The following is a 24,416-nucleotide window of genomic DNA, read 5'->3' on the forward strand; positions in this document are numbered from 1 at the left end:
ATAAGGGTCTACTACAGACCACCTAACCAGGAAGAAGAGGTGGATGAGGCTTTAAAAAAAAAAAAAATCACCCAAAGCACAGTACTTGGTGGTGATGGGAGACTTCAACTACTCTGACATCTGTTGGGAAAATAACACAGCAGGGCACAGATTATCCAATAAGTTCTTGGAATGTATTGGAGACAATTTTTTATTTCAGAAGGTGGAGAAAGCTACTAGGGGAGAGGCTGTTCTAGATTTGATTTTGACAAATAGGGAGGAACTGGTTGAGAATTTGGAAATGGAAGGCAGTTTGTGTGAAACTGATCATGAAATGATAAGAGTTCATGATTCCAAGGAATGGTAGGAGAACAGCAAAATAAAGACAGTGGATTTCAAGAAGGTGGACTTTAGCAAACTCAGGGAGTTGGTAGGTAAGATCCTGTGGGAAGCAAGTCTAAGGGGAAAAACATTACAAAGGATGAATATAAACAAATAACACAAGTATGTAGGAACAAAATTAGAAAGGCCATGGCACAAAACAAGATCAAACTAGCTAGAGATATAAAGGGTAACAAGAAAACATTCTACAAATACATTAGAAGCAAGAGGAAGACCAAAGACAGGGTAGGCCCGTTACTCAATGAGGTGGGGGGTGGGAAATAATAACAGAAAATGTGGAAATGGCAGAGGTGCTTAATGACTTCTTTGTTTCGGTTTTCACCAAGAAGGTTGGTGGTGATTGGATGTCTAACATAGTGAATACCAGTGAAAAGGCTAAAATAGGGAAAGAACAAGTTAAAAATTACTTAGACCAATTAGATGTCTTCAAGTCACCAGGGTCTGATGTCCACATTGGTACTGAACTTAAATAATTCCTCTCCCTCTCTGGTATTTATCCCTCTGATATATTTATAGAGAGCAATCATATCTCCCCTCAGCCTTCTTTTGGTTAGGCTAAACAAGCCAAGCTCTTTGACTCTCCTTTCATAAAACAGGTTTTCCATTCCTCGGATCATCCTAGTAGCCCTTCTCTGTACCTGTTCCAGTTTGAATTCATCCTTCTTAAACATGGGAGACCAGAACTGCACACAGTATTCCAGATGAGGTCTCACCAGTGCCTTGTATAACGGTACTAACACCTCATTATCTCTACTGGAAATACCTCACCTGATGCATCCCAAGACCATATTAGCTTTTTTCACAGCCATATCACATTGGTGGCTCAGTCATCCTGTGATCAACCAATACTCCAAGGCCCTTCTTATCTTTTGTTACTTCCAACTGATGCATCCCCAGCTTATAACAATAATTCTTGTTATTAATCCCTAAATGCATGACCTTGCACTTTCACTATTAAATTTCATCCTATTACTATTACTCCAGTTTACAAGGTCATCCAGATCTTCCTGTATGATATTCCAGTCCTTCTCTGTATTGGCAATACCTCCCAGCTTTGTGTCATCTGCAAATTTTATTAGCACATTCCCACTTTTTGTGACAAGGTCAGTAATAAAAAGATTAAATAAGATTGGTCCCAAAACTGATCCCTGAGGAACTTCACTAGTAACCTTCCTCCAGCCTGACAGTTCACCTTGGTTTCAAAATAATAGTGACTTTATTTCCTTTGCTAGCTGTGATCGAAGGGGGAAGGGTGGTTGGCTTACAGGGAGTTATAATCAACAAAGGGGGTGGGTTTGCATCAAGGAAAAACACACACAACAACTGTCCCACCATAGCCTGGCCAGTCATGAAACTGGTTTTCAAAGCCTCTCTGATGCGCAGCACCCCTACCTGTGCTCTTCTAATCACCTTGGTGTCTGGATATTCAAAATTGGCAGCCAGGCGATTTGCCTCAACCTCCCACCTCGCCATAAACATCTCCCCTTTACTCACAGATATTATGGAGCAGACAGCAAGCAGTAATAGCAAGTTCGCAGATGACACTAAGATGTGGGGAGAGGTAGATATGCTGGAGTGTAGGGATAGGGTCCAGAGTGACCTAGACAAATTGGAGGATTGGGCCAAAAAAAACATCTGAGGTTCGACGAGGACAAATGCAGAGTCCTGCACTTAGGATGGACGAATCCCATGCACCGCTACAGGCTGGGGACCGACTGGCTAAGTGGCAGTTCTACAGAAAAGGACCTGGGGATTACAGTGGACAAGAAGCTGGATATGAGTCAGTGTACCCTTGTTGCCAAGAAAGCTAACGGCATATTGGGCTGCATTAATAGGAGCACTGCCAGCAGATCAAGGGAAGTGATTATTCCCCTCTATTTGGCACTGGTGAGGCCACATCTGGAGTATTGTGTCCAGTTTTGGGGCCCCCACTACAGAAAGGACATGGACAAATTGGAGAGAGTCCAGCAGAGGACAACAAAAATGATTAGGGGGCTGGGGCACATGACATATGAGAAGAGGCTGAGGGAACTGGGCTTATTTAGTGTGCAGAAAAGAAGAGTGAAGGGGATTTGATAACAGCCTTCAACTACTTGAAGGGGGGTTCCAAAGAGAATGGAGCTAGGCTGTACTCAGTGGTGGCAGTGACAGAACAAGGAGCAATGGTCTCAAGTTGCAGTGGGGGAGGTCTAGATTGGATATTAGGAAAAAACAATTTTACTAAGAGGGTGGTGAAGCACTGGAATGGGTTACCTAGGGAGGTGGTAGAATCTCCATCCTTAGAGGTTTTTAAGGCCCGGCTTGACAAAGCCCTGACTGGAATGATGTAGTTGGGGTTAATCCTGCTCTGAGCAGGGGGTTGGACTAGATGACCTGCTGAGGTCTCTTCCAACCCTAATATTCTATGATTCTATGGTTCAATAAGACTCTGGATGCTCTAACTGTTCAATATCATTGCTCCACCAGTGGAACCAGCTTGTTCAGCCCTCCTTATTGATATCCAGAATGTTCCTCACTCATCTACTAGCTTCTTTCCCTTAGCTCCCAAATAATGTCATGGCATGTAATCATACACTCCTCTTTCCAAGTGAAGCTCAACATAGAGTGGCTCACCACAATGTGGAATTCCTCTTCTAGGAAGGAAGTAATATAGCATTTACTAGATGGGCCCATGGCTTGCTGCGATGGGGTGAAATCTCCTCCACCTCCAGTAATGATCAAGAAAGGGTTAAAAAGACCCAGTTAGTCACATTCACTTCACCTGGAAGCAGACAGGAAGGCTGTCTCCTGTGAAGGGCTGAAGTGCTAGAGATTGTTGGAGTGTAGAGGCCTCAACAGGACTTTCATTGGGCAGGACAGTGCTCAGAACCAGAGCTGGGGAAATGCAGTGAAACCCCAGGAAAGGGTTGAACAGATAGCCCAGAAGATTAAATTGATTCTTCAGGACTACACCTAGACATTTGGTTACCCCTGAAAGGATTTGAACTAACCACTTCTCAGCCAGAGGGCTGAGTGGCATGCAAAGACAACCAGATTGCAGGGTGCACCAGAGATGAAAACCTCTGTAATATTGCAGTGTAAGACAAATGGGTGCGCTTGCAGTGAGCACAGGTCATTACACTTGCTCATGAGGATGACTGAGTGTGATGGGATATTCAAATCACACACTGGGCTGGGATAGGAAAGGGTTAATAGTCTTCTCTGCAGAGTGGTGCTGCAGTTGGTGCTGCTGTGCAACATCTGTCATAAGTGTCAAGTCTGAAGGGATGAAATAAGCAGAGGTGGAAGAAGGGAGGCTATTTGTCATGGTAGAAGGAGGAGGTCTCTGGTAGTCCTAGGAAGGACTGGATCCTAGAGCCCTGAGAACTACAGTAGGGCTGGAAGACAGTGAAAGAGCAATAGGGCTTCCCTGAGGGGAAGAAGAATAGTCTGTAGCCTGAGTTTATCTCCACTGTACATGGAATAACTGGCCAAGTTTCCTACAACAACTGGGAAAGTCTGAGGACCAGATGTACATGCTGTTTTTCCTGAGATAAGTTCACACATTTGAAATCCCAGAGAATGGGAGAGACTTTCCGGGTCAAAGGAAAGCCTGGGAATGGACGAGAGGGATCACACTGATTCTTGTGTGTCTTCAGCTAGCCCCAGTCTATACCCAGCCCCAGGAGCTGACCTTTTGTTGAATGCTCAGATTATCATTTGATAAAATAGGTTTCCCCTTTAAAACTCCTCTGTGGCATGTTTTCCTTTCGGCTTCTGCTGTGGCTTTTCTTTCAGACACCACAGTTACCATTGGGCTGGAGAGATCAATGTGTAGCTGCTAACAAAAGGTCCATCAAAGTATTATTTGGAATCAGTAAGGCTATTTGTGGGGTAGTGGAAGAGGATATAACCTAATATCCATATCTAATTTTGGGAGGTGGACTGAGTAAAACATAGAAAGTAATCTGAATTGGATTCAAACTTTTTTGCCATTCTCTTCCATGTATCCTACTGCCTCAGTAATGAATACAAGGACTTTATAGGGAACACATTGCTTCATCTTCTGTAAAAATGTAAAAGGAGCTCTGGTCACTCACACTCACTCTCTTTCTCTTTCTCTTCCTTCCTGTAGATACAAAACCCATTCAGGTGAGGGAGACATTCTACAATTTGACACAGAGATAACCAGCGGTTTGATCTTGCCATGTGTGATTGCTCAGGTATCTAAACTATACTGTGAAAGAGAGGTTGAGAGCCTGCTTAGCAGGGCTGTCTATGCTGTCAAGGCAAGTGAATATTTTGCTTATCTTTTATTTCAGGATTTCTTCTCTCCTACTGTAATTTGCCAGGATTTGAATTATGACAACATGACCAAGGGCTTGGCCACTGTTAGTGAGGGACAGTGAGTAACTGACACACTCTGGGCCTGATCGACTCCCATGGAAGACAATGGAGGGGAATGACAAATTGCAATTTCCATCCAATAGTAATGCAGCAAGCAAGATGATATGCACTGCCCATGGCATTGAGAATTGACTGGCCAAAAGGAAAGAAGGCTGATGGTGTTGCTATTTGTGCCCTTTATAGTTAATAGTCAGCATTATAGCTATGTGAGTTTTCCCTTTATGTTCTCAGTATAGTCTTGAGGAAACAGTTCCATGAACTTCCCAAAGATCATGTGGCTGATGAGGACTTTTGAGAATACTTAGCTCAAGCTTTTGTTTAGCTAGAAAAACTCATTAATTTATAAAATGTGAATTGTGGTAGAGGATAGGGAGGGAGGAACACTGCTGTGAACTATATTTTGCAAAGGATTGTGAACTCAGATTTCACAAACCCAACAGAACAGACAGAGGGTTGGAAAATCTTCAGGTGTTGCCCATCTTTAGCCTGCTTATATTAATTACTGAAGGCAATCTCAACTCACAAACAAGCTGAGTTAACTGCTAAGTGAGTTAGGACACTAGGATAATTGTACCTTCATATCTAAGAGTTTAAGTAACAATATTTGAGTTATTATTGGGGTGTGAAAGTCCACTGACGTCAGTGAAGTTGCACTGTCCTTACTAAGAGAATTCAACCATTGGTTTAAATTCACACATGGTGTAAGAGGGTGCATCCTTGATTATTTCCGCTAAGTCACACTTACTTACATCAGATCTAATTGAGCTCATGGTCTTTAATAACAGAGAACCTTGTGAACAAGGAGTTGAGAGCTTTGGCATCTTATTAAATGATATCTGTTCATATTGTATCATCATGTCAGATAGAACCTATCCTGAATGAAGTCCTAGAAACCTAAGCCACATGATCAGACACACGCCAAGGATAGGGGGAAAAGCAGTTGCTCTGGTTTGAAGAGACTGTTAAAGTAAACTGGACTTTACTGATTCTTGCAATTTTATTTTTTTGTTGGCTGAGAACACTGGCAGTTTGTACTAAGAGTTGCAGCATCTTTGTGAATAAATTAGGGTATTTACTATTTATGAGCCATCTATAGTCAATGTTATATAAACAGGGGCAACTATAGGTATATTTTTTACATAAAATAGAGTAGTATAATTTTGTGGACACACATCTCTTCTAACAGATACATTGCTTAGATTACTAATAAAAAGATCACTATCAGCTCTGCTATGCTGTGGTATCTTAGATATCTCCGTGATTTCCTGATATTTCAGTGTGGTAGCAGTTGCCAGTTGTTCATTTGTTTTAAAATGGTAGTTCCCGAGTTGTGTGAAGTCATGACAGTAACATCTGTGCTGACAAAATAAGCAGACCTGAAAAGAGGAAGCAATTCTGCATTACTAGAATGAGCTTTCCACTATGCCTGCAAACCTGTTTCTTTCTCTCTTCTCCAGTCAAAGTCTCTAAAGAGATTATCAGTGATAAACAGATATGAATTTCCACAGGGTTTCATGTTATTTCCAATAAGCTTTAGTGAAAGCAAAGCTACAGGGGGAAAATACCTCTCTTGTGTAGAAGACATTTCCAAAATAGCCATAGAAGTACAAACATATGTATCACTGTCACACTTTGGCTTTTTGTGGAATTTGTAATATCAATCATGGACCTAAATGGAATAACCATTTTAAGCATGGTTTGAATGCCTTTCCTTTATAATATTAATAACCCATTTACATTTTTAACAATTTAAGTTGTTCTATTTGGCATGGTAGGATACTAAAGAATATCTCAGATTTATAGTCTTGACTCCACAGACTAATATTCATCCCTTTTTTGATACTTTGCTTTTTTGGCACAACTGGTAAATATTTAACAATATACTGGCTCAGGGGTTGTATTGTATGATGCAATTTAATTTCCCTTTACACTGCTTATATGGCTTTTTTGTTGTGCTCTGTGTAGATACTACATACACAAATGTACAGTATTAATTTGTCAAAGTTCCTGATGTCTGGCAAGAGCTGGTGGAGCAGATGTGCATAAATAATTTGGGAACATCCACACTGGACAGCTATAACAAAGCAGGCCTCATTAGTCTTTAAATAATATTTACTGACCCTCTGTGAAAGGCCTGGAAAACCTACAGCAAGTTTTCTCAGAGCCAGAAGCATTATAAGGAAAACACAGCAATGATTTGTCCTTATTACACCCAGTCCTGACCCAGAGTGGCCTTTTCTGACAGCAAGCACAGAGATATTTTTCAGACAGCATTAAAAACCCAAAACTCCTCTCTTTAATTGATACCATTTGTTTTTAACTTTATGCCTCTTCTGGAACATGGACAATCAAAATCCACCAGGCTTGTGTTGCATCTTTTGCATGGGGAAAGAGCATATTTTAGCTTCCAGGACTATCCTGTCCCATCACTTTCTCTCCATACTACACTCCCTTTTAAGAGATAAAGTAAAAAACCCCAAGTCTGTCCTGTTTGAAATCTTTACCCTCTCTTAACAAACAAAGTAAGTTGAGGTGTCTCTTACACTTCCTTTCCTGGTCTCCACTGCCTTATTTCCCTCATGTCAATCCCTTTTATGGCCCCTTTCCCTTTCCTTATCTTTCTGTTTAGTGAACACCCTCCTAACTAAACCCCACTCAAAGAACTAAAAATAATTGTGGAACTAATGTAATATTTCCAAACCATCTGCCTATTTGTAAGTTCTTTCCCTTTCCCCTACCCTCTGTCTGTCTTGTCTATTTTAATTGTAAAGTCTTAGGGGCAGAGATGGTCTATTGTTCGATATTAGTAAATGCATACTGCAATGGAGTCTCATTCTCAATATGCCCATCGGCACTATAAGTAGGGCTCCACCAATTTCACAAACATGTTACGGACCGTGAAATTAGCCCTGCCTCGTGAAATCTGATCTCCCCCTTGCTGCTGGGAGTGCCCCAGCCGGGGGCTCCTAGCTGCAAGTCGCCGCCAGGCTAGGGAGAGACAGGACTTGTTCTTCCCCTGAAAGGCTGGGGGTGGGGAGAAGGAGATCAGACCCACCTCTGAGTACCTTTTAGGTTGGAACCATCTCAGTGACAACACTATGAAATGTCAGATGTAAACATCTGAAAATATGAAATTGACCAATTCTAAAACCCTCTGGCTGTGAAACTGATCAAAACGGACCATGAGTTTGGTAGGACCCTACCTATAAATAAATAATAATGAAATTGGGAGTAGCAGATTCAATAAGATCTCAAGGAAAATAGTAAATATTTCAATCTTCATCCTCCTTATATTGCTAGAACACATGTAAGCTCTGTGACCTGAAGCCCTCGGGGAGCTCTCTGCTCCCACCTGTCGGTGAACAGGGAGAATGACCACAGAGCTGCTTCATCTGCATAAGTGATTTTACCCAGAATGCATTCTGTAAGTGAACAGCAGATGAGGAAGAGGGAAGTGATGTTTTAAAAGGATATTTGCCTATCGGACATTCACATGGGCAAGTGGGGAACAAAATTAACCAACTGCCGGAGTTAGTGTGTGTGTATGTATGGTGACAACTCCCTGTCATTTGCAGGCTCTGAACTAGAGGCAACTGCAGGCCCTATGCTTGGGAGCCCACATCTACTGCTCCCTTTGTGTTCTTTCATGTCTTCTCCTTGCCTTGGCCTTCAGGTTAGGTCAGGCATACAGGGGAAGCAAGCTGCACTATCCTACAAGGTGGTACAAGCTCAAAACTCCCCTGGCACCTTAGAAGGAATTGTTCTTCCCCACATTTCCCTGGGACAGAGTATCTTCATACTATCCCTTATTCAAGGCAGTACCTAAGTGACAATCTAATGCTTACTGTCTAAACGTTATTTATATACGAAATAATTGCTAGTGTAGAAATTACTGGAATTTCTAGACTATTAGGAGAACATATACAGGATCAGTGGCATTTCTAATCTACATAGTTCCATGTAGAGTCCCCATGCTTCACATCTGCCCAGCAAGCCATAGTATTATCTGTCCATGTGTCTGCCCAAGGGGCTGCTGGTAGAATGTGGCATAGAACTGGCATTGCTGACTCTATCCAGCCAGGGATTCTCTCACACTAGGTGAATCCCCAGCTGTGAAAGCAATACAAAGAAATTTCATCACAGGCCAATTTGGTCTTGAGAGCTGGGGCACTTCCACAGATCCATTATTTTGAAGTTTGTTATAAATACAGTACAGATACATTTCCACATGAGAGAATAAATACAAACTTTGCTTTGAAACATTAACCGACACATTTGTCAGATGCAAGATTACACCTCTCCACATGGCAGCAGTTAGAAGTTGTAGGGCTAAAACCTGCTACCACAGGGCCACTGATACCTCTGCATCACCACAAGAGGGTGAGGCTGGATTCCTGTGGGAGGATGCTGTGAAGCTGGGCTCAGCAGAAAGTACCATCCAGCAGGACTGGAGTGGTGGCCTCAGACAGGTCCCTGATTGGCCAATACCAGTGTATAAACCAGGAAGTCATGAAGGGGAGCTGTCTGAGGAACAATATAACTGCCTGCCTCTGCTGCAGACCATGCTTGTGAGACACCCTAGATTCTGGCTTCTGACCCTGCCTGCCTCCTGATGCCTGGCACTTGGTTTTCCCTTTGGCCTACTGGGACTGACCTCCTGGTACCTGACTCCCGACTCTTGCTCCAACCACTAGGTCTGACCACCTACATCCTGGTTGTGACAGCAGCAGTCTATTTGACTCCAAGTGTACAAAATATTTAGCCACACCTGGGAAGTTTCATACTGTAAAAAATTTTTAACTTGAGGTCTTAAGGACTCCTGATCCATATTTCATCTCAGAGTTCTCTCTGGATAGGGCAAGTAATTAAAATGGAATAGAAATTAGACAATTAATTTTATGATAAAAATGTACAGAATTTGCCATCTTACAAATACGATCCCACACTGGAGATTGTAAATAACTTATGCCACATTCAGACTTTTTTTTAATATTGTAGAAATCTTCTAAAATTTTGATGAAATGAATTGAGACTTACATGTAGAGTAATGTGTAATAAAATCTCCTCCCCTGTGGACTTGGGGAAGACTTGATGTACTGTATGAGAGGGCATTTCAGAGATAGAGCACCTTCTGGACAGCCTGGGATGTTTTATGAGATCTTACCACTTTCCCTCATCTTACTTTTTCTGTCATAGACGAGTCCAATAAATCATTCCCATTAAAATATGGGAAGTCTAGTGCTTTTGGTGCTAAATCACTGACATCAGAAAGTGAAAGCAATTCTCATGTTGCAATGACATTGGTCTGACCAACTATCAAAACTGATTTTGAAGCGTTCAGAAACCTTTTCATCTCTTTCTATAATTTTTCTTGTATATTTGTATTTCAACTTCTCCTCAGGCTTTAGAGGCTAATTGAATTCTATCATCTCTAATCCTCTTTTGAAACCTACTTTGTTCCCTATCAGTATATACATTTAAGAAGAAAATGTTAACAAGAACTCTGTAATGCAGCTGCTTTACTTCACTCTGCTATTTCACTAAATAATAATATAATGCAAGTAAAGAAATCAAGGAGACAGACATTGCCAATTGGTGTATATCACAGATTAATGGGCCTAATGTTTATATTTAATTTCACTGAATTGTTCAAAGGAGGCAATTATTTTTCCCAGCATCTTTTCTTGAGGAAACTGGACTAAGAGTAATAAGAGGTCAACTAACATTTACCAAAAACACTATAACTTATGATTCAGGAAGGAGAAGCCACCAGCTGGAACCTTGTATGTGAAAGAAATATTGGTGGAAGGCCTTTAAGGACTCAAGAATAGCTTCTGAGGGTAGATGGGGAGAACTTTACTAACCACTTATCTAATGTGAAAGAACAGATAATTATGCAGTAACTATGAAATTGTAAGCTCCTAAAAAGGCAGAATTTGTAGAATAATTTAATTCCTAGAGATTGGGGGATAGCTTGTGTGTATCCAAACCAGTGAAGGAATGTAATGGGTGAGAGAACTAAGACCACCAGTCAGAAATGGGGTCCAAAGAAAGGATAACTGTTAATGTAGAGGAGGAAAGGTCATTGATACTAAACTGCAACATTCATACACTCTGATTTTAATATTGGGGACTAAAATTTAAAACTTTTGATAAACCTTTTGAAAAACTTCAAAGCAATAAGAATTCAATGACTTACCAGCCCTGGACGTTTCCCATTTAAACATTAATTAGGGGTGAGTAATTGACCTATTTTTGTGTGTGGAGGGAGCTTCTCTACGACTTTAATAGTTCACAGATTTTTATTTTCCATTGCAGTGATATGAATCACCCACGCATTACATAAAGTTGAAGCCTGTGACAGCTAAGATTTACACACGAATTGATATTTGGTCCGAAATGTGTACTGTATCCCAAGGTGTTTAACAGTAGATCAAGTTTTTTCCAAAAAAACTATTTTTTCATAAGATAGTTCTACAGAAATATAGCATAAAGTAGAAGTAAGTGAAGGGTTGCATAAACATACATGTATACAAAGGTATCCTGATGTCACATGCTTGACCAACGTATAGATGTAATTTTGCTGAGTGACTGAGATTTAATCAGGTGTGTCCATGTAGCATCAGACTAGCTGTACAAGAGGTGTGGAATATATCCACTGGGTATGGTCAGAGGCACTGTGGAGACACCCTAAGAACAGCCAGATGCAGGGAGAAAGCTTAGCTTTTTTTGCTATAGTTTGTGTTGCCAATGAAGTCAAACTCCAAGAACGGACTGAGTTTGGGCTATATACAGTATGTGTATTCAATTGGGAGCAGTGTGGAAATTTCATCTACTTACAGTAACATGAGTATTACATCAGATTTATAGAGTAGAACCTCAGTTATGAACATCTCTGGAATGGTAACTCTGAAATGTTTGTAACTCTGAACAAAATGTTAGGGTTGTTCTTTCAAAAGTTTACAACTCAACATTGACTTAATACAGCTTTGAAACTTTACTATGCAGAAGAAAAATGCTATTTTTGCCCATATTAATTTAAATGAAACAAGCACAGAAACAGTCTCCTTACCTTGTCATTTTTTTTAAAATAAACTTTCCCTTTATTTTTTTTTGCAATTTACAGTTAACACAGTAATGTACTAGATTTGCTTTGTGTGTGTATGTGCGCCCGCATGGGAGGTGTCTCTGCTGCTGTCTGAGCGCGTACTTCCGGTTCCAAATGAGGTGTGTTGTTGACCGGCCAATTCATAATGCTGACGTTCTGTATGTGTATAACATGCCTACACAGATGAACCATGTACTCAATAGATTTCATATCTATATTCTATTGAGTATATGGTTCATCTGTATACAGGTATATACACGCTCATACTGCTTGCACAAGGGCAAGTTTTATAATAAGCTTTAAATATTTAAATTACACTGACCACCAACAAAATATATATATTTTCTTTCACATGGGAAATTAAAGAAGCTAAAAAACTAGATTTGGACATCAAATCTGAAGATAAATGGCTGTTATTCAATATCATTGACCTGACTGATCTGGATGATTTAGTTGGTGTTGGTCCTGCTTTGAACAGGGAATTGTACTAGATGACCTCCTGAGGTCTCTTCCAACCCTAATATTCTATGATTCTATGACTGAAATTGGGCTACTTAGCTGTCACCCACTGGTGCTTAGCACATTAAAACTGTGATGACAAATGCAAGGAAAATCCAATATTGCAGGAGCCCTTCTACATACCCCAGCAGGAAATGCAACACCAAGAGAAAAATCAGAGGCAAAAGAACCTTGATAGTGAAACTGAAGTTAAAGGGAATGAATAGGATGGTTTGGTTGCTCCAAAGGAGATGGGAACCTTAGAAACTTCTGACTGATAGTAAGCCTCCTTTACATCAGTATCCACAACTGCCACATTGCATTCACCTCCCTCTCCAAAGAAAGGATTCTTGAGAAACTGTACAATAATGGTGTACTCTTGGGCACAGTGTGAGAGACTACATTACCTCACCACATAGGAGGGTGACTTGGATTGAAGGCTTCCAGAACCTGAAAAACCAGGAAACCAAGCGATCTTTGCTTTTTCCATATATCTTTCATTCTATGGGACTGTCCAAAAATACCCAAAACAAAAACAACAAAATATGAAATGCTGATGTTATGATTTCTTTATGGTTTTATGCCATGTACCTGTGTATACTTTTTTGGTACATTGTATCTGATTAAATCTTAGAGCTATAAAGGTCAATAGTTAGCAGAGGTACCTAGCACAGAACTTTGTAACTACCTGGGTCACTAAAGACTCAAGGGAAAAAACAAATGTGTATACATAGTGAGGATAATTGCTGTAATGATGTAGCTTGCAGCTAAGTTTTGGTATCAGATTAATTCAAAACAGTAATATGGAAAGACCAAATGACTTACTCAGTACTGCACATGGTTATATTTTGTTATTAAACTTGCATCCTAGGAGGCTGTAAGGGACAAATAGCACTCACTAGATAAAGCAGGGTTACAATCAATGCACTGTGAGGATACAGTGTCATTCTTGACACTTTTGTGGATTTCTTTAGAGTGCAAAAAAATAATGGGTGGTAGAAAACATACTCTGATCTGATTCTGATCTTACTGAACACTAACAATGCCACAGAATTCAGTGGAGTTACACTAGGGTAACACCAGCATGGGATCAGAATCAGGCCCTTTATGTTAATTTGCCAATATAGTATACAATATTTATGGTTCAATAATTATATACAAAGTACATTCATTTCATAAATGTCAGCAGCCAGTGTGTGTTAAATATTTCTGTTAGCTCCCCTGACCTTTGCCTTCCTTCTTCACCTCCCAGCTCAGACTGCATCTTTAATGTTCTGTTGTGACTCATCTTAGAACTCTGCTTGCTAGCTGGGTGCTATTGTATTTGAGTTTGCCTAATAAGAGTATGACATACTGAGTTTAAACAAATGTGTATGTTGAGCTTACATGCATAAGACATGACCAGTATCATCATTTATTTAATTAAATAAATCAAAGCTTTTTAAAAGGTTGCCTGGTACTTGCCATTATAATTAAGGTTACATTGGGATGTCGTATAAATCTCTACTGCCCCACGCTGATACTGTCTGAAAAATTCTCCTTTAGGGCTGAAATTTTCTATGCCTCTTCTCAGGCCAGAGGTAAATGGGTTTGGAAAGTTAGAGGAAGTTCCCTTTAGAGGTATCTAAATGATTAGAGAGTGATATGTCATGGGAGGACGTGGTAGTGACTGTTTAGTTAAGATTGCCTAACCCATCATAACCATCTATTTTCAGTTGTTTATAGCTTTAACGTACTCTAATAATTCAGGCTGAAGTGTTAATGGAAGTAGTGACATAGTTTCAATTATTCCAGACCTTCATCAGTGTAGCTAAGAGCAGAATCTGCCCTGGAGTCTATTGGATAATACAGCTGAAAATAACAAGGGAGAGGAGGAGAGTTATATTTGTATAAAAGTCTGAAAAAGTCATCCTGGACTATTTCTGCTTCCAGCTCTTCCCTCATTCTCTCTGCAGCCTCAAGTTCTCCTACAGTTGCTCAAAAAAACCTTACAGAGAATCAACAGCACAACCTTAAAGAGCTACACTAAATGATTCCAGCAGAGAAGAGTTCAAGCTATAGCTGTATCAGTGTCAAACATTGTCCTCATGAGCTCTCTATGCTTCAGTGTTATCCAGCAGCCTCTCTCCTGCTTCAGCATCCTGGAAGACATATATTTTGCATTCACTGTGAGCCCTCCACTTGCCATTATTAGTATGCAAAGGCTGCTTCGCCTTTATTATGAAATCTTTTCTTTGCTGGTTGCAAAGCACATCTGTTTGCTCACATGCCTCGGACCAACATCATGGCAAATTGTAATTACAATCATTATTGTAACATTTCCCCCCATCTTCTCTCCTGCAGCCAATACTCAAGCTTTGTCCCGGAGGATTCATAGATTCATAGATTCATAGATTCTAGGACTGGAAGGGACCTCGAGAGGTCATCGAGTCCAGTCCCCTGCCCGCATGGCAGGACCAAATACTGCCTAGACCATCCCTAATAGACATTTATCTAACCTACTCTTAAATATCTCCAGAGACGGAGATTCCACAACCTCCCTAGGCAATTTGTTCCAGTGTTTAACCACCCTGACAGTTAGGAACTTTTTCCTAATGTCCAATCTTGACCTCCCTTGCTGCAGTTTAAACCCATTGTTTCTGGTTCTATCCTTAGAGGCTAAGGTGAACAAGTTCTCTCCCTCCTCCTTATGACACCCTTTTATATACCTGAAAACTGCTATCATGTCCCCTCTCAGTCTTCTCTTTTCCAAACTAAACAAACCCAATTCTTTCAGCCTTCCTTCATAGGTCATGTTCTCAAGACCTTTAATCATTCTTGTTGCTCTTCTTTGGACCCTTTCCAGTTTCTCCACATCTTTTTTAAAATGCGGCGCCCAGAACTGGACACAATACTCCAGCTGAGGCCTAACCAGAGCAGAGTAGAGCGGAAGAATGACTTCTCGTGTCTTGCTCACAACACACCTGTTAATGCATCCCAGAATCATGTTTGCTTTTTTTGCAACAGCATCACACTGTTGACTCATATTTAGCTTGTGGTCCACTATAACCCCTAGATCCCTTTCTGCCGTACTCCTTCCTAGACAGTCTTTTCCCATTCTGTATGTGTGAAATTGATTTTTCCTTCCTAAGTGGAGCACTTTGCATTTGTCTTTGTTAAACTTCATCCTGTTTAACTCAGACCATTTCTCCAATTTGTCCAGATCATTTTGAATTATGACCCTGTCCTCCAAAGTAGTTGCAATCCCTCCCAGTTTGGTATCATCCGCAAACTTAATAAGCGTACTTTCTATGCCAATATCTAAGTCGTTGATGAAGATATTGAACAGAGCCGGTCCCAAAACAGACCCCTGCGGTACCCCACTCGTTACGCCTTTCCAGCAGGATTGGGAACCATTAATAACAACTCTCTGAGTACGATTATCCAGCCAGTTATGCACCCACCTTATAGTAGCCCCATCTAATTTGTATTTGCCTAGTTTATCAATAAGAATATCATGCGAGACCGTATCAAATGCCTTACTAAAGTCTAGGTATACCACATCCACCGCTTCACCCTTATCCACAAGGCTCGTTATTCTATCAAAGAAAGCTATCAGATTGGTTTGACATGATTTGTTCTTCACAAATCCATGCTGGCTATTCCCCATCACCTTACCACCTTCCAAGTGTTGGCAGACGATTTCCTTAATTACTTGCTCCATTATCTTCCCTGGCACAGAAGTTAAACTAACTGGTCTGTAGTTACCTGGGTTGTTTTTATTTCCCTTTTTATAGATGGGCACTATATTTGCCCTTTTCCAGTCTTCTGGAATCTCTCCCGTCTCCCATGACTTTCCAAAGATAATAGCTAGAGGCTCAGATACCTCCTCTATTAGCTCCTTGAGTATTCTAGGATGCATTTCATCAGGCCCGGGTGACTTGCAGGCATCTAACTTTTCTAAGTGATGTTTAACTTGTTCTTTTTTTATTTTATCCGCTAAACCTACCCCCTTCCCATTAGCATTCACTATGTTAGGCATTCCTTCAGACTTCTCGGTGAAGACTGAAACAAAGAAGTCATTAAGCATCTCTGCCATTTCCAAGTTTCCTGTTACTGTTTCTCCCTCTTCACTAAGCAGTGGGCCTACCCTGTCTTTGGTCTTCCTCTTGCTTCTAATGTATTGATAAAAAGTCTTCTTGTTTCCTTTTATTCCCGTAGCTAGTTTGAGCTCATTTTGTGCCTTTGCCTTTCTAATCTTGCCCCTGCATTCCTGTGTTGTTTGCCTATATTCATCCTTTGTAATCTGTCCTAGTTTCCATTTTTTATATGACTCCTTTTTATTTTTTAGATCGTGCAAGATCTCGTGGTTAAGCCAAGGTGGTCTTTTGCCACATTTTCTATCTTTCCTAACCAGCGGAATAGCTTGCTTTTGGGCCCTTAATAGTGTCCCTTTGAAAAACTGCCAACTCTCCTCAGTTGTTTTTCCCCTCAGTCTTGATTCCCATGGGACCTTACCTATCAGTTCTCTGAGCTTCCCAAAATCTGCCTTCCTGAAATCCATTGTCTCTATTTTGCTGTTCTCCCTTCTACCCTTCCTTAGAATTGCAAAGTCTATGATTTCATGATCACTTTCACCCAGGCTGCCTTCTACTTTCACATTCTCAACGAGTTCCTCCCTATTTGTTAAAATCAAGTCTAGAACAGCTTCCCCCCTAGTAGCTTTTTCAACCTTCTGAAATAAAAAGTTGTCTCCAATGCAGTCCAAGAATTTGTTGGATAGTCTGTTCCCCGCTGTGTTATTTTCCCAACATATATCCGGATAGTTGAAGTCCCCCATCACCACCAAATCTTGGGCTTTGGATGATTTTGTTAGTTGCTTGAAAAAAGCCTCATCCACCTCTTCCACCTGGTTAGGTGGCCTGTAGTAGACGCCTAGCATGACATCTCCCTTGTTTTTTGCCCCTTTAAGCCTAACCCAGAGACTCTCAACACTTCCGTCTCCTATGTCCATCTCTACCTCAGTCCAAGTGTGTACATTTTTAATATATAAGGCAACACCTCCTCCCTTTTTCCCCTGTCTATCCTTCCTGAGCAAGCTGTACCCATCCACACCAACATTCCAATCATGTGTATTATCCCACCAAGTTTCAGTGATGCCAACAATGTCATAGTTGTATTTATTTATTAGCACTTCCAGTTCTTCCTGCTTATTCCCCATACTTCTCGCATTTGTATATAGGCATCTAAGATACTGGTTTGATCTTTCCTCCCAGTTTTTTCCTGACTCTCCTTTCTCTCTGCCAATATAGCCCACACTCCCTCTTGTTTCCGACCCATTTCCCCGGTCTCCATGTTCCCCACTTACCTGTGGGCTTTGCTCACCTGTCCCCGTCGAACCTAGTTTAAAGCCCTCCTCACTAGGTTAGCCAGTCTGTGTCCGAATAGGGTCTTCCCTCTCCTCGAAAGGTGAACGCCATCTCTGCCTAGCAGTCCTTCCTCGAATAGCATCCCGTGGTCTAGGAAGCCAAAGCCCTCCTGGCGACACCATCTTCGCAGCCAGGCATTCACCTCCATGATGCATCTGTCTCTGCCCGGGCCCCTACCTTTAACAGGAAGAATTGAAGAGAATACCACCTGTGCTCCAAACTCCTTCACCCGTGCTCCCAGAGCCCTGTAGTCACTCTTGATCCGCTCAGTGTCACACCGCGCAGTATCATTTGTGCCCACATGGATGAGTAGCATGGGGTAGTAGTCAGAGGGCCGGATAATCCTCGACAATGCCTCCGTAACGTCTCGGATACGGGCCCCCGGCAGGCAGCATACCTCCCGAGATGAAATGTCAGGGCGACAGATGGGCGCCTCCGTCCCCCTCAGCAGAGAGTCTCCGACCACCACTACCCTACGTTTCCTATTCGCAGTGGTGGCAGCAGACTCTCCAGCCTTTGGGGTACGAGGCTTCTCCTCTTTTACTGTAGGGAGTGATTCCTTCTTTCCTGTATCAAGAAGAGCATAACGGTTACCTATAACCACGGCAGGAGGGTTCGGAGCAAGGGTGGAGCACTGCCTGCTGCCAGAAGTAACCAGCTGCCAGCGTCCACCCTGAGCCATCTCCTCCTCCACCAGTGGTGTATCAGCAGTCCTGTGTACTGGGACAGCTACCTCAGCTGTCTCCACATGGACACTGTCGAGGAATTGCTCGTGGATACGGATGCTCCTCAACCTAGCCACCTCCTCCTGTAGCTCTCCCACCTGCTGCCTGAGAGATTCCACCAGCAGGCACCTTTCACATTGGATGGTCCCCCCAGCCTGGATATCAGTAAGTGGAAATTGCAAGTTACAGTCTTTGCAAAACCACACCAGGATCTGGGTAGAGGCATCCATGCTGAGGCACTCTGTCTGGCTACAGGCACAGGTGGAGGAGACAGCAGCAGTGCTGGCACAGGTGTTGCGGGTCTTCCTAACCATCGTAAGCCTCCCTCTGTCAAACTCCCGTCTGCAGCCCCCTGTCAGCTGAAAGGGTTGTTTAAGCAAACAGTTAGAATGTAGTTGCTTTATAGGTATTAAGGGGAATCAAGAGAAAACAGATGGAACCGGCAAGGGACCCTCGCCCCCTTCCTGCTCCCTTCCCAACTCCCTTGCGAAACTCCCTGTTAGCAGCCCCTGTTCGCAAAGCTCCCTGGTCGCTTGTGCGCTGCTTTATAAAGCCCTGGCCTGTATGAATGCCCCGCCCACTGATTAAGGCTCAGCCACTTACCAGAGGCTTCTAGCTTTCAAACCTTCCTTTGAAGCTCACAGCTTCCAACTGCCAGCCACAGCACACGGATAAAAAGCCTCATCATTGTTGCTCACAATACCAGGGCTCCCACCATCAAGTCTGTTTGACCATTGATCAGTCTCCATTTTTCAAATGGAATCATTTTCTGCCAACACATACACAGAAGCACAGCAAAGGGGTGGGGGGTTGTCTTATTTCTGTCGTATCTTAAATCCATTTTGCTTTTTTTAACAAAAATGGACTGCTTCGTAATAACTATTCTGAAGTCATATCATAAAGCCCCGTCTTAGTTTTGTCTGAGTAAAAACTATCCTAAGCTTATACAAGAGTTTTGCCTAAGTAAAGACTTTAGATCCTGAAATATGGTTTGATCTTTTATGAGTTAAGTACATAACTAACTTCATAAACTGTCTTTAAAATAGGATTAACTGTATGCTGCAAGATGCATGCCTTATTTGTAGTAAACATTCTACTTCTAGTTAATAGTGACTGTAACTCATAAAACTCTTATCCTCTCACGGTCAGTGTATTTTGATGCATGTTTAAAGCTCCTACAATGTTAATATTCATTACTTAGTACATACCTGCAAAAAAAATCTAAGTTATAAGCCACTTCAAACAGGACCCTGTAAAGCCAGGGATGTAGGTACTGGTAGGGCATGGCAACATATGACTTTTCATTTCTTGGAAGTAACATTTCCTATGGCAACTGGAATTGATTTTATTCTTCCTCAAGCCTTTTACTCAGTCCAAGTGCATAGAAACGTGTAGCCTGGAAGATTATGGGTTCAACTGCACCTGGCTTTTTGCAGGTGCAAACATGGGAGGCGAGGAGAAGGCCCAAGGAGCCACCTCCCCCATCTTACGCCACTGTTCAGGGAGCACAGTCACTCCCTTATGTTTAACAGAGACAGAATCCCCTGAGGTGTTAGGGAGAGACAAGGAAAGGGCAAAGAGAGTCACATAGGGGGTGGGGATCCCTATAGAGCAGGCAGCAGCATTGGCACTATGCAGGGTGTGGAAGACAGGTGCTCTTGCCATATCCTGGCAGAGTGATTGAGACAGTACTTCCCATGCTCTCCTAGACCTATTATGGCTCACACGATGCATACTGCCTCCAGGAGCATTGCCCCCTGCTGAAGGCTGTACTTTAAAGGCACTTGGGTATTTCTAGGGCATGTTGTGCAGAGTCCTTTACTCCAAGTTGTCCAAGGTAACACAAGTCCAACTCAGTCTGTGACATGAAATTGCTTGTAAAAGTTAAAGGCAGACACTGAATTAATCCAAACAAAAATGTCTGCTGATACCAACCAAGATTGTTAAGATTGTGTTTGGCAAACAAAATAAGAATGGAATCAGAAATTAGTGGGCCAAACTTGGTGTGTTCAAACAGGGTTCAAAAAATAACTAGATAAATTCATGGCGTATAGGTCCATCAATTGCTATTATCAGAATGGGCAGGGATGGTGTCCCTAGCCTCTGTTTGCCAGAAGCTGGGAATGGGCAATAGGATGGATCACTTGATGATTACCTGTTCTGTTTGTTCTCTCTGGGGCACCTGACGTTGGCCACTTTTGGAAGACAGGATACTGGGCTAGATGGACCTTTGGTCTGATCCAGTATGGCTGTTCTTATGTGTGTTGAAATTAGGCCTAATTGATGGGTAAAATAATGAGATGGACTATTTCACCCATCATCCCCTTTTGGGGTCTGTAACAGGGTTCACTCACCACTCTGGTGCCTCCTCCAGCCGATACGGAAATTAACTCTGGCAGCCAGTGCACCATGCTCTGGTGGTGGTCTTCCTGTCACCTCTTCTGCTCCTGGAAGCATGTCCCTCCAAGGACCATAGTGTCCTCTTCAGTGACACAGCCCTCCAGCCATGCCACACTCTGTGTTCCCCCCTTCTGGGGGATGTCTCTGCAATCCCTGTCCAGCCACTTTACTCAGTGGTGACTGCATTATACTGTCTAGCCATATCTGCAGTGGCAAGGGGAGGACCTGGGCCCACCCACTACTCTGGGTCACAGCTCAGGGACCCTATAGAAGGCTGCTTCTTGCTGCACCCCCTTTGACTCCTCAGTAGATTTCCCTGGGCCACTTCCCCACTGCCCTACAACCCTCTTTGCCCTTGCCTCAGGGCCTCAGCCTGCAGCCAACCAGGAGCTGCCTTTAGCTCCAAGTCTCTGCCTGCCGCACTGCTCTGTCAAGGGTGCTAGCTGCCTTCAGCCTACAAGGCAAGCAGTCCTCCTCCCTCCCCAAGCTCCAGGACATGACTAAAGCTGCTCTGCCCTGCAGCTCTTCTTATAGAAGCCTGCCAGGCCCTGATTGGCTGCTCCCCTCAGCCCTTCTCTAATTGGCTGCTTCTTGTGCAGCCTCTCTATGGCTCTATTAACCCTTTAGAGCCCAGTGTGGGGTAGATGCCCCATCACAGGGTCCTTTAAAGAGAGACTTTGTGGAGAATCAAAATGACCAGGCAATGGGTAGACTGAAAGGAGTATTTCCTGGATCCTTGAGATCCACCATGATACTACTGGGCCTTTGTCATGCTGAACCAGAAAGGCATCCTGACCAGACTGAGCCAGAGAGAAGGAATTCATGACATCACCACTGCCACTGGCTTTGGCTAGAACCATAACACGGCCTGGGATATGAAACTTTAGTTCCTGCTGCTGCCCCCACTCATTTATCCCATGGAAATTAATGAAACAAGCACCTGTCAAAGTATCTGATTTAGCTACAGTGTGAGTGAAAGGTAGTGTCTGGCAGGGTGATTAATACTTTGCATTTGTAGGCCACCTTCTATTCAAGGATCTCAGTGGACTTCACATACACTAATGACTTCAATGGACTTAAGTTTTACTCATCTGCAATATTGAGAATACTGAAGATACATTCAGTGACTTAAGGTGAATTTGGTGAAGGAGAGAAGATTAATTTATCAATGGAACACCCAGGAACAGATGTTGAAGGCAGTTGCACATGTGAGACCAAATACATTAGGAGCAGTTAGGGATGAGGAGGTAGAATTCCAAGTCATCTGTAGAGAAGTGGTAATTGGAGCCACGAGAACAGATGAGATAGTATAGGGATAAAGCAAGAGGGAGAAGAAGGGACCAGGAACAGACCCTGGAGACACTGAAATTGAGAGGGGAAGAAGTGGAACTACCAAGGGAGACACTGAAGCAGCAGGCCAAGAGGTAGGAAGGGAATCAGTAAGCATGGAATAGTGAAAACCCAGGGAGAAGAGTGTGTGTTAAGGAGGCTGCACTGGTGAAGGATGACATAGTGAAGTGTTCTTCAATTGGCAGATTCAGCCCACGAGTGCCTTCCGTTTGGCCTACTACGCATCAACTGTTTCTTCGTGCTCCCTGCTGGGGGCTCCGCTGTAAGGGTAGCCCTGCTACCTAGCTCCAGCTCCACCCCAGACTCCCAGTTGCTCTGGCCTCTTAAAGGCAGCCCCCTTCCCTTACTGGCTGCAGAGCATCCTCTGAGCTGACAGGTACTGGGTCCAGGTACTGGGGACGCTCAGAGGTGGTCAGCACAGGGATGCTACAGCTAAAACTGGGAAAGCGAGCATAGGGCCAAAGCTGCTAGGAGTCTAGGGCAGAGCTGGAGTTCTGGCCAAGATATGGACACCACCTTATCCAGGCTGCAAGAAAATATAACTGGACACTGCTGACATAGTGGTTAGCACTACTGTGCACCACTGAAATAACTGTGTATGCTTCCTCCAGTGTCTGCATCAGCTGCTACTGCCAGACCTCATGACTCAGTCTCCACCACCGAGGGGAGCGAGAGAGGGGATGGCTCACACTACTGTCCTCCTTCCACACCCCCTCACTCTGCCTGGTTCTGTTGTTCTTCCTGTTCCACTATGGAATTTGCTGGAGTCACCATGCCCCACAATTCCTGTCCTTCTGCCCCGAGTCCCGTGACTGTTACTGCTCTACAGTGCTTCACCTTTTCCTGGGTGTCCTTCCCCAACCTCTCCACACTGCTGCTCCTCTTCAACCCCAATATCCTCCCCTGCCCCCTCAGTCCTGCTCACTGCTCTCAGGAGTCCTCTGGTTTACTGGTTACAAGAATGGCCCCTGGTGGGACAAGGTCCTGGGAGATGCCCTTCTGCCCAACCCCAGGCTTGAGAGGCAGCCAGACCCCATTTTCCCTGCCCCAGCCCTCCTGGGTAACAACCACTCCCAATACCTCCTCCTGTCCTCCCTTCAGCCTCCAACAGCTGCTGCTTCTTCTCCTCCTCTGCCACTTCCCTCCCCTTGAATGAAAGCCTTTCAGGAGGGAATCAGATCTGGCTCTCCTGCATATCCCTTGGTCTCTGTCCTAGAGCTACAGAGCAGCTGCAGGCCTTCCTGACTCAGCAACCATCTTGCACTTTTCATCAAAGTCCCCAGCTGACCCTTTGAGGCTCCATGAGGTGGAATGAGACAGCATAACTGGGAGGCAGGTAATTAGACAGGGAAGCATCTGGGCAAAGGCTAGAGACGTCAGTTAGAGGGAGTCTCTTGAGGAGAAAGAAAATTCCCGAGCAGTAGAGTTCTCAGATCTCTGAACTAGGCAAGAGCTGTGTGCCTAGGATAAGAAGCCTGATTCAGGCAGGAGACATGCTCCTGATGCAGGGAGATTGAGCTAGGCAGAATCTGTGCTCCTGAGACTGGAAGCCTGAGCTAAACAGAAACTGTGCTTCCAAGGCAGGAATCTGGGTTAAGCAGAAAGTAAGTTCCTAGGGTAGAGAGCCTAAGGGGGATTCTGGAAACAGAGAGCTTCTTGGGGAACCTACCAGACCAGGGAGCCTGGAAAAAATAATTCAGTCCAGGGGAGTGCTCTAGTGGGAGAGTCATGGTGGGCAGACAGCCCAGAGGCCCCTGCCTAGTATTTGGGGTGGCTCCTGTGAGAGACCTCCATGGACCCCAATGTCAGAGGGAGACTCCACCCAGGGAGCATCAGGAGCCTTGAGGTGAGAACAAACAGATGAAGTACCTGGCTGGAGGTGACTACTAAACTCAAGACAGGTACAGACAGACTGGGACTGACTGAGTCCCTCAGCCAGAAAACTGAGATAGAACAGTGTCCTGTATGCCTGTGGGGGACACTGTTAAATAAAGAGAGATCCTCCAGGAAGGGTGCTCTTTAATACCAAAAGCTGGTCCGCACTTGTTCGTGTTCTGCATAAAGAGAAATCAAGGCACGACTTATCTGCAGGGCCATGCCTAATTGCATGGGCATGTGCTGCTGTATGCTGTCATGTTTGAAATTTCATCCATAGCTATA

Source organism: Malaclemys terrapin, chromosome 5 (genome assembly GCF_027887155.1).
Source record: "Malaclemys terrapin pileata isolate rMalTer1 chromosome 5, rMalTer1.hap1, whole genome shotgun sequence".
Classification (NCBI taxonomy): domain Eukaryota; kingdom Metazoa; phylum Chordata; order Testudines; family Emydidae; genus Malaclemys; species Malaclemys terrapin.